The sequence below is a fragment of the Ahaetulla prasina genome, chromosome 4 (assembly GCF_028640845.1).
Source record: "Ahaetulla prasina isolate Xishuangbanna chromosome 4, ASM2864084v1, whole genome shotgun sequence".
NCBI lineage: Eukaryota > Metazoa > Chordata > Lepidosauria > Squamata > Colubridae > Ahaetulla > Ahaetulla prasina.
The window spans coordinates 47,047,826-47,059,743 of record NC_080542.1 but is presented as its reverse complement, the minus strand read 5'-3'; the positions used below and the strand labels follow the sequence as shown (position 1 = coordinate 47,059,743).

Sequence of the window (11,918 nt, the reverse complement as noted above, 5' to 3'; positions counted from 1 at the left end):
ATTTATTTCTAAAGACGAGAGGCTCCGAAGACCCCTTTTCAAATGTAACTAGGTTTTTGCATTAACATCCCCACTGGTAAAATTCGTGAAACAAATGATAGAAAAAAGTATTTTAAAATAAAACCACATTAAAACAACTTGTCCCCGGTTTCCCGGCCCCCTACTGCCTCCACACGAGATGAAAGTCGAAAGTCACAGATTAGAAAAAAAAAACTGCAACTCCCATTAAGCTTTGCACTCTCTCCTGCTCCGCCCCCCTAAGCTTACGCTATTCTGCCCACGGGAGGTGAGCCAATGAGCGAAGTCAGGCACTGCTCAGGCAAGCAGCACGTGGAGAAATTGCTGCCCTATAGCAGGACTTGAGTGCATCTAGCCATATGAGAAGAGGCAGAGGAGGTGGCGGCGGCTGCTAGAGAAAAAGACGGAGAGGGAAGCATCGGGAAGATTTGGACAAAGGCAGCGGGATCTACTTAAGAGTTAGGAAAGGCCTGGCCTGCGAAGGGCAAGGCATTATAACCCTAAGGTAAGTGGCAAGGGGAGAGATTCGGGAAATGTTTTATTCCTTTTAAGCGTTTTCCTTAACTGCGCCTTCCACAAGGATGTGTGGGAAATAAGTGCACTCCTAGGACTGCTAAGGACATTTAAAACAAGACACTTTTCTGGTTTTCGTCGTTGGAGCAATTCCTTTTCCTCCTAGCAGAGTGCAAAGCAACGCAACAGTTCTATAAGCGTCCAGTCGCTAAATAGAAGCGGTACCTGTTCACTTTTTATTTAAGGTTCTGCTTCCCGGATGGTGCTATGTAGATAAATAGTTACTGTTGCATTACATGTATTCAGCATCAAAAGTGCATCATACAGTTTGGCAAGTGTATCTGTGGATTGTGAAACAAGTGGGCTGCAGAGCAATCCCCTAGTTAGTACACACACTTTAACCCACGGAGTGGCAATTTATATTAATTTTGCAAAATATTACATAAATTAATGGAGACCTCTCTCTCTTTCTAGAAACTTGATAACTGGTTAATAAAATCATAAGACAGAGGGAAAGCAAGAAAGACAGACCTAAAATAGTTTTAGCATCTGTCCCTCTCCTATATAGGAAGGGAAAAAATATGCTACCACTTCAGGAGTCGATGGAGTCATTTTTCTCTTTTCTACAGTTTGGGAACTTGTGAATCATCTGTGGATATAAATTTAGGATTGAGAAAAGAAAAGTGCTTTCTCACACACTTCTTTAAATTTGCAGACTTCCCAAGGCATAGTCACTTTCAAAAGCTTCAATAAATCCTCACAAATATGATACATAGTTCATTTTCTCTTTAAGAGCCTAACAGACATTCATAGTCTATGAATGTCTGTTTTTTAGGATTAAATGGCTTAGAGGGCAGCCCTTGCTTCCTTCAGGCATTTGCCTCTATGTTGAAGGAAAATACAGGATATGTAGATATTTTGTGTTTGTTTGTATCCCACCTTTTATTATTTTTACAAATTATTATAATTCATTATTTTTACATATAACTCAAGGTGGTGAACATATCTAACATATTTTCTTCCTATTTTCCCCACAACAACAACCTGGTGAAGTGGGTTGGATTGAGAGAGAATGACTATCCCAAGGTCACCCAGCTAGCTTTCATGGCTGAGGCAGGACTCTACAGAGGCCTTCAAACTTGGTAGCTTTAAGACTTGGGGACTTCAGCTCCCAGAATTCTCCAGCCAGCATAGCATAGCATAGCTCAGGGGTCTCCAACCTTGGCAACCTTAAACTGGAGGACTTCAGCTCCCAGAATTCTCCAGCCAGCTGAGGCAGAACTTGATATAGACCAGAGGTCTTCAAACTTGGCAGCTTTAAGACTTGTGGACTTCAACTCCCAGAATTCTCCAGCCAGCATAGCATAGCATAGCTGGTTGGATAATTCTAGGAGTTGAAGTCCACAAGTCTTAAAGCTGCCAAGCTTGAAGACCTCTGATATAGACCATTTAATGTGATACAAAAAAGAATAGAGGAAATAGGTTTCTCCTGTTATGTTTTACCACAGCACCTGAAATATATTACAATGAAAAATTGGTATAAGACAATGATTTGTCTTCATCACCCCTTCTACTCTTTCATAGCAATTTTGCTTCTGCTTTTAACTTTATCCTATATCTCAGAAATATGTTGTTTGTCCTGCATTCTCTGAATGAGCTGATTGAAATCCAAGCTGAAAGTTTTTATAGAACCCTAAAATCCCTCAATGCAAGACATGGGCAAAACAATTCGCAGGCAACAGTTAATGAATAGGATGCCTTGTATTTGTGGGGTACAAACAAACACAGAATATCTACATATCCTGTATTTTTCTTCAACATAGAGGCAAATGCCTGAAGAAAGCAAGGACTGCCCTCTCAGGCATTTAATCCTAAGAAACAGACATTCATAGACTATGAATGTCTGTTAGGCTCTTAAAGAGAAAATGAACTATGTATCACATTTGTGAGGATTTACTGAAGCTTTTGAAAGTGAGCCATGAACACCATGCCTTGCAGTTGGGAAGTCTGCAAATTTAAAGAAGTGTGTGAGAAAGCAGTTTTCTTAAGTGACTAGCTTAGGATTCTCTGTTTAGTACTAGAATGAAGCAACAGGCTGATTTGGACTCTTCTATCCATATTTGTTTCTGTGGATGGCATATGACCTTTTAAAATATGATTTTTTAAAATATCACTGTTATTAGGTGGGCAGGTATAACAATTTGCTTTTTATTTTGACACCTAAAATCGACTGTTTGAGAGAGTAACATCACTCTCTTAACCGTAGGACCACCTATTAGGGATCTACAACAAATCACTCAGATATCTACTTTGTTCTATTTTTATATCTCACCAATGTTGGCAGTTGTTTGTTGTTGACAAAAATCTACAATGTAATAGAAAGAGTAGAAATAGGAAGCTTTAGGTCACATATAAAAATGGGGAATTGACGGAATAAGGTTCTGATGCTAAATCTGGGTGGTTATACTATCACTTGGGTAGTTTGGAAGATTTGCTCTAGCTGCTGGATGTTCTTTTCTATGTAATTTACCCACACCCCTTTAAGACAGACTTAAGCAGTTAACAGTTCCAATTAGGAAACCTAGGAATTATAGCCTAATGGATTTTGAAGGGCTATAATTTTAGGGATGGCTGTCTTAAAATAAAAATCTGATAGATAAGAAAGCTTTTGGGAATGACAGAACAAGAAAATAATTGATCTTTTTCTTTATGTTGTTTATCTACATGTCTAAGCAATTTTGAAGCAGCTGAAATAACCATTAGTTTATTAAGTCACACATCAGTGTGTGGTATGTCAGTTTCATCACTGCCATTTTATTCTGAGCCTAATATTTTTGGCTTTGTTTTCTGCTGATACTTGTCAGTTTTCTGCGTTGCTCTGTTGTTTTTAGTCCTCCCATTGAAAAAAACTAGGAATCATTTTGATGAAAACCTTAAAGGTTGCAATGAAATGTTCAAGGGGCCCCTGCCTTTTTCCCTTTGTTTAAAGATTTTAGCAAACCCTAAAATATATTTTTAATATGATATTAAGTAGTTTCACTCATAGATAATAATTTAAGCTCTTGATCCCTGCTTTGCTCAACTAACTGGAATGTAGCAGCATAGAAGCAGATGTAAACATAGTAACTAATAGTACAAATAACTTTTTTCAATTAATTAATAATTTATATTTTCAAATAATCATATAGAGTGCAATCTCATTTTATTCAAATTCTAGTTCAGTGGGTGTTTTTCATTCTCTATCCAAAAGCAGATTGTATCTATGTCTTACATTATTAAATCAGAGAAATTATAAACCCAACCAAGTTAAAGCCATGTTCTTTAAGCTTCTTAATAAAACAAAGGAAATTTGTTTAGATAATTTCCGGAATCTTCCTTTTCATTATTCTGATTGCTGGCATTCATTATAGCTATATTAAAAAGCAGCAATGTAGCCCTACATTGCCTTATCTATCTTATGATGGTATTTATGTTAGAGTGTACTATTCATTTTTAACTGAATTCTGAACTTATTTGATACAGCAGTTGTTTTATAACTTACTTTAAATTTATTTCTTTAATTTTCCAATTGTTTGATTATTTTTTATGGTTTATAAGGTATTCTCAGTCATTTTATTTGTAAAATGAAATATATATGTATTAGGAACAAAACTATATGTATTTAATATTAATATCACTAAAGTTGAAAAATATTTTAAATTGTCCTTTTATGGAGTTTTTTAACCTTTAGTCTGTCTCCATAAAGTTCTATTATCACTATTTTTCTGTCTGGATTCAATTGTTGGCAACATTCTTGGAAACGTGGCATAAATTACTTATTTGTGAGTTCCAATTCAATCCCCATTTTGATGACAACAATACAACTCTAACTATCTTGACTCTTGAGAAGACTGTCCTGGCTAATATTGCCTTTACCTCTTTGTCAAGGATTTTTCCCTTCCGAACAAGGCATTTTCTTGTGCTAAATCAGAGGTCTTCAAACTTGGCAGTTTTAAGACTTGTGGACTTCAACTCCCAGAATTCTCCAGCCAGCATAGCATAGCATAGCTCAGGGGTCTCCAGCCTTGGCAACTTTAAGCCTGGAGGACTTCAACTCCCAAAATTCCCCAGCCAGCTTTTGATAACCGGTTAATAATATCATAAGATAGAGGGAAAGCAAGAAAGACAGACCTAGAATAGTTTTAGCTTCTGTCTCTCTCCTACAAAGGAAGGGGAAAAATATGCTACCACTTCAGGAGTCGATGGAGTCATTTTTCTCTTTTCCTCAGTTTGGGAACTTGTGAATCATCTGTGGATATAAATTTGGGATTGAGAAAAGAAAAGTGCTTTCTCACACATTTCTTTAAATCTGCAGAGTTCCCAACTGTAAGGCATGGTGTTCATGGCTCACTTTCAAAAGCTTCAGAAAATCCTCACAAATACGATACATAGTTCATTTTCTCTTTAAGAGCCTAACAGACATTCATAGTTTCTTAGGATTAAATGGCTTAGAGGGCAGCCCTTGCTTCCTTCAGGCATTTGCCTCTATGTTGAAGGAAAATACAGGATATGTAGATATTTTGTGTTTGTTTGTATCCCACCTTTTATTATTTTTACAAATTATTATAATTCATTATTTTTACATATAACTCAAGATGGTGAACATATCCAACATATTTTCTTCCTATTTTCCCCGCAACAACAACCTGGTGAAGTGGGTTAGATTGAGAGAGAATGACTATCCCAAGGTCACCCAGCTAGCTTTCATGGCTGAGGCAGGACTCTATATAGACCAGAGGTCTTCAAACTTGGCAGCTTTAAGACTTGTGGACTTCAACTCCCAGAATTCTCCAGCCAGCATAGCATAGCATAGCTCAGGGGTCTCCAACCTTGGCAACCTTAAATCTGGAGGACTTCAACTCCCAAAAGTCCCCAGCCAACTTTGCTGGCTGGAAGTTCTGGGAGTTGAAGTCCTCCAGGCTTAAAGTTGCCAAGGTTGGAGACCTCTGGCATAGGTGGTTGGATAATTCTAGGAGTTGAAGTCCACAAGTCTTAAAGCTGCCAAGTTTGAAGACCTCTGATATAGACCATTTAATGTGATACAAAAAAGAATAAAGGAAATAGGTTTCTCCTGTTATGTTTTACCACAGCACCTGAAGTATATTACATTGAAAAATTGGTATAAGCAATGATTTGTCTTCATCACCACTTCTACTCGTTCATAGCAATTTTGCTTCTGCTTTTAACTTTTTCCTATATCTCAGAAGTATATTGATTGTCCTGCATTCTTTGAATGAACTGATTGAAATCCAAGCTGAAAGTTTTTAAAGAACCCTAAAATCCCTCAATGCAAGACATGGGCAAAACAATTCGCAGGCAACAGTTAATGAACAGGATGCCTTGTATTTGTGGGATACAAACAAACACAGAATATCTACATATCCTGTATTTTTCTTCAACGTAGAGGCAAATGCCTGAAGCAAGCAAGGGCTGCCCTCTCAGGCATTTAATCCTAAGAAACAGACATTCATAGACTATGAATGTCTGTTAGGCTCTTAAAGAGAAAATGAACTATGTATCATATTTGTGAGGATTTATTGAAGCTTTTGAAAGTGACTATGCCTTGCAGTTGGGAAGTCTGCAAATTTAAAGAAGTGTGTGAGAAAGCAGTTTTCTTAAGTGACTAGTTTAGGATTCTCTGTTTAGTACTAGAATGAAGCAACAGGATGATTTGGACTCTTCTATCCGTATTTGTTTCTGTGGATGGCATATGACATTTTAAAATATGACCTTTTAAAATATCACTGTTGTTATCAAAATGTTACCATTTTCCCTGAAGTCGTTCTTTTTTTAAAAAAAAATATTTAATTTGTAAATATAAACAATGAACCAAGAAAAGAAAACTGGAGAGAACAATGGGATATTATTTCCAATATTAAGGACATCAGCAAAGAAACTTTTGTATTCATATTTTGTTATAAAAGTACTTTTGTTAAAACTGGTCTTCTTAGGGAGATCTTTGATCCATTTATTTTATTAGGTCAGGGATTTGTCTTTTTCAAAACCTTGGACCATGTATCCTGTGCTCAGGAAAGTACATCTGAAATGTAGAGAGCACCCACTTTTAATATAGTTGAAATGGAAGACACCTCTTCACTAAATGCTTCCATGGATGATGGTGGGGAATAAAAAAACCACTCATCAGAAGGGAAAGGTAATCCTCCCCCCCTTCCCCCAAAGTGCGTTCACTGTGCAATTCATGGGCATTTCTGCAAATTGGTATGATGAGAGAGACTGGTTCTATTTCATAACATGTAAGGTTCTTATTTCCTATTTCTTTATTAAAAGTCATGGGGTCAGAGAGCCTGGTGAGCACTAAGGGGGGGGAGGGATATTTCTAGGCTTCTTATTCTGTATCCCTGCAAAATACAGCTTCTAGTGCTTGCAACTTGTCTGCTGTTAACAACAAGTCAGCTGCATTGGCAAATTTGAATTGAGGAATCTTCATAAATGAATAACCATGCTTAAGTTAATGCTTGTTGAGAAATTTTGGATTTTGCTGTCTATTCGTTTTTATGGATAATTTTACATCCCTACTACATGGATATGTCTAGCATAACAATAACGATTCACTGTTGAAGTAGAGTAGCTTCACTTAGATCTTTTAGAATTAGTTATAAGCAGTTTAAGAAGCTTGGCATGTCCCTATCTACATTGGAGAAAGCTTATCTTGTTCATTAGGAAATGAAAAGTGAGTTTCTGTAATAAAACCTTTAAGAAAAGGTTGATTCAGCATTTGTATTAGACAATTATTAATATGCCATCCTTTTTGCAAGCCAGATTTCTACTTGCAGTATTTACAGAGGGGCAAATGTGACGGAAGACACCCAGCTGCTGACGTGTAGGCTTGCCTTCACTGTTCTGGCCTCTTCTTTATTTGCACAAAGCAGCTTGGACAGCAGTTAAACCTTTGTGGTTTTGAAGGTCCTGTGGTAAATGGCAGCTGTTCTAGCTAAATTCAGTTGAACAAGGATATGATGCCCTTCCTATTTGAGGAAGGCTTTGAGTATTAACAGTTCAGCTGGCATTTCCTGGGTATACTTTTCATTGTTTGAAATCTTTTTGATGAATGCTAATCAGAAGCTATCATATATACTGTATGTGAACAGCAGCAGAAGGCAGTGGCAGGTTCTTTTTTCAATCTATCAAAGTACATGGTACATGCATAGGTCAGATTTGCATAATATTGCTGTTTAGCAGGAATATGCAACCTTCATGCTGCGACCACGTATTAGAAAGTTAAAGGTGTTTAGATAGTGAAGCCTGATAAGTGGATTTCCACAGAGCGAAGAACCAGTGTGCTAATACTTATAATAATGTACAGCAGAGATTTACAAAGTTTCTACTCTGCTCTTAATCCCCAGTTTCACAAAAAGGCAGTGCAAGATTATCACAAAATTGAGGGAGAGTATTGCCTAATTACCTGGCAATTTTAACAGGCTTAGACAATTAAGCAAGAGTTGGGAGCTGCAACTTGCTCCTGACAAATAGGAGAACCACAAGTGAGGTTACCACAAAGGTGTTGATATCCCAGGAAGGGAAGGAGTTGAATCTTTTTGGTCTTTTAAATGTGGGTTTAAGGGTGGAAATGGAAATGGAAAATCTCTTCGAGACAAACCATTCTTAGCCTTCCAAATCTTCCCTACCCATAGAACAGATTGACTGACCGAACAACAATTTTGCCAACCATCACCAACATTGAACAGCAAAATGGGTGAATTTCGGAGACACATTTTGATCCAGTTTTGGAAATTTAGGGGATGTTTTAATGATTGGAATGGAAACATGGTCTGAGATGCTGGGGAATTGCAAGTGGGCCATGAGTTCCGAATCATATTTCCCCTCTCTCTATGGGAAAATAATAATTTTCTGGAGGCTGCAGTAATTTTCTAGGGGCATATAAATAATAGGCTTTGGAAGGGGCAGGCTCAGATTTGGGCATTTCAGCCAAAATTTATTTCAGGAGTTCTTTTTGTGTTACTTATTTCTCCATATAGTTGAAATTATTCTGATTAAAAACATTTTTGGTATCTCTTCACTTCCTTTCATGTTTCTTCTCTAATTGCAAGAAGGACAACTCATTAAGAGATACTTTTGTATCTCACCGCTCCCCATTTTAAAAGTTTTTATTATGATGATTATGATGACAATGATGTGTGATCAAGTTATATCTCTGCGCAATTTTCTTTATAGCCCCATCTGTTATTCTTTCCTCAGAAGAGAGAGTTGGACCTCACCTGCCTTCAAAATAAACCTCTTGGTGGTTTTTAGGCTGCTTTGCTCAGTTCCAAATTTTTCTCTTTTTGGAAAAATCAGTAGTTCTGGTTGCTGACTGCCTGGAGCTCAGACTGCCTGTTTTTGTTGCCTGCCTTGAATTTCATTTTATAGAAGCTATAATCAAAGCGTTGTATGAATAGAAGATAAATGAATACAAGAAGCCGTATATCATTTAGATTTCTTTATGCAGACAAGTTGCTTGTCATTTTTTTTTTGACTCAGAATTATTCAGATCTTTCTCTTGTCATGCTTCTTTGCTTTTGCTTCTGACACATTTCTAGCATATGCACAGGATAGGTTGACAGTAACAACTTGAAAAAACTGTGATTCTTTAGCATAGAAGACCTTAAAACCAGGTTTTCTGTGCCATCCTGAAATGAGTCTTCCCTGACTGCTCCTGATACAAACATGTACTCCTTCAGTACTAATGAAAATTGTGCATCGTCTATTCCTACCATTCCATTAGCTGGAAAATCCATCTTTTTTGTTTGGAGACATGATTGCACTCAAAGTAGAAATAAGTGGGGAAAAATTGCTGTAATGAAACCTTTCTGATAGAAATTCCAAGGAGATAGAAAGGTTCTATCTTTTTAGTCAAATGGCAGAAAATGGCCTTGATTCTTGGAAAAGTAGAAGGAGGCCTTTTTTGTATCTATTCCTACATAAATGAATCCTTCTGAGCTTTTTGGATCTATGTACATATGCAGATATATATAACAGGTTCCGCTAATTGTGGGTTGCTTCCAAATAACTAGGCTGTCTAACTAGAAGTCAGAGTCTAACCAATCTTGACTGAACACAAAAAGCTAAGCAGGGTCAGAACTAGTTGTTCTTGGGATGGGAGTCTTTCAGGAAAAAATCTTCCCAGAAAAAAGCCATTTTTTTTGGTCAATAAAACAGCATAGCTACGGCTTTCAATTCACCTTATCAGGAATCAAAGTCAACTTGAAGAACAAAGAATTGGGGGGAGTATTAAAATGATATTGGCTTGCTCTTAAGATTAGTAATAATGCTTTCATCTTGGCTGGCTTTATAGACCCTTGCCAATATCACTGAGAAAATAATTCCATGAAATGAATTTGAACGTCATTGAGTTTCAACATAGTCTGGGAAAGCTGCTTCCTATTTATCTTTCACTGAGCACGGCATTTTGCTATTTGTTTTTCACTTGTGCTTGTGGAGTTGCTGTTTGCTAAGTAATATATTGATTTCAGGGTTGTCTACAAGCACTGAAGTGGAACCCTGTTTCAGCACTTCTTGTTCCAGATCTTGTTGCTGTTGGGATACAGGGATCTTTTTGGATTCAGAGCATATACAATGCATTGCCTTTAAGTTATAGCTCTATCCTACATAGTGACATCCAGTGACATAGCTGGGGAAAGGTTTGTTCAGCTGTTTTGCTTTGCAAATAATATCTATTTGAAGCTGTTAATTTATAGATTGTCAAGCCATTAAAGTAGCTGTGACTTATATGTATTCCAAATATCTTTTTCTCTCTCCTACTCATATTTTGATTTGGTTTTCCTTAACACAAGCTATGAGCTCACGTGTTATATTTTGTCTATCTACCCAGCAATTACATTCAAACCATCAATAAAAATGGGTAATTAAGATGTAATTAAGATTCTGCTTAAGTATGAATACTCTATGAAGAATAAAGTCTACAATCTTATACTGGTTAATAGAACTTGCTCTGAGTAGGCAGTTACAGAATTGTTGTTTAATTAATGAATTGATTAATGTTGTATTTTCCGTTGGTTATAATTCCAAGCAACCATAATCTTCAAGCATACAGTCATTAATCAATATGGACATTTTCACTTTCCTTTTTTTAAGACACAGAAATGTTATCAGATACCTTTTACCAAGTACCTAGAGACAAACACTAGATGGACTCTGAGGTATTTTTGCAAGGATATATAATGAGTTTTTAGCAAAAATATGAAAGCAGACCTGCTTGTGTTAGAACTACCAGGTCTGGGCTGCAAAAATCTGGGCAGCTAGAAACTACAGGAAATTTTAATTGCTTGCCACCTGATGTTTGGTCAGTTTTTTTTTAAGCTCTATTACTAAGATGTCTGCTGAAAGCTATAATTATTTGCTTCCAAGACCTTCCAAAAGCCATCTGCTATTTGTTCAGCTGTAGGAATATGTGTTCTATCTTTGAAAGGCAAAGAGCCTTAATGATTTCTTGACTCCTCAGATTAGTTGGATACCTTTTTATCATCATCATTATAGTAGACAATAGGCAACCCACTAGATATTTTACTTCATCTTTATTTTATTTACGTATTTGCATCCCACCTTTATTATTTTAATAAATAACTCAAGATAGTTATCATATCCAACATACTTTTTTCTCATATTTTCCCCGCAACAATAACCCTATGAAGTGGATTGGGCTGAGAAAAAGTAACAGGCTCAAGATCACCTTGCTGAATTTCGTGGCTAAGGTGGGACTAGAACTCATGGTCTCCCACTTTCTAGCCTGGGGCATTAACCACTAGACCAAACAGGCTCTGGTAATTTTTAAATTACAACTCCGATAAGCCTTTATGTGCTGGGGGCTGATCAGAGTTTTTAAGTCTAAAGCATCTGCAGAATACCAGTGTGGTGCTACCTATACTTGGATGTAGAGAAATCCAAGTGCCTTAATTGCAAGCAGATTGGACTGGTGCAGTGTGAAACGTTTAAAAGTCTTATAGCCCTTCATTAGGATCCTGCTTCTGAACTGATTCCCTGCACTTTGTGCTAGCAGCACGCAATTTGTCCTTAGGATGAGGTAATATGGGTGCTGTGGAAGCATCTTAGAAAAAGGACCAAAGTTGGGTATTCTCTGTGTGTGTATTCATTTTTTGCATGGAAATGGTGTTCATTTTGTTAGCCTTGACATGTCGGTATGGCAAAGAAATATATTGGAAGAGCTGTGGCCTCCTCATTTACCATTCCCAGATCCTGAGAGATAAAGTACGTTTCACAACTGTACTCAAAAAGATTCATTCTTAGAGTATGAAAGACTAAAATTTGGTCTCTTGGGAAGCTTTTCTGTTGCAATTCTGCACAAGCTACTC

General features: G+C 37.0%; 1 protein-coding gene across 3 annotated transcripts in view; it reads left to right on the top strand.

The window, feature by feature from the left end:
- Nucleotides 1-365: 365 nt before the first annotated feature.
- Nucleotides 366-11,918, top strand: part of ACLY (ATP citrate lyase) — a 72,299-nt gene continuing 60,746 nt past the window's right edge. For 2 of the 3 annotated variants that reach the window (XM_058181637.1, XM_058181636.1), the window contains exon 1: nucleotides 366-523. The gene's annotated coding sequence lies outside the window, so the exon portion shown is untranslated. The remainder of the gene's footprint in view (nucleotides 524-11,918) is intronic. The other variant, XM_058181638.1, reaches the window with a different exon arrangement.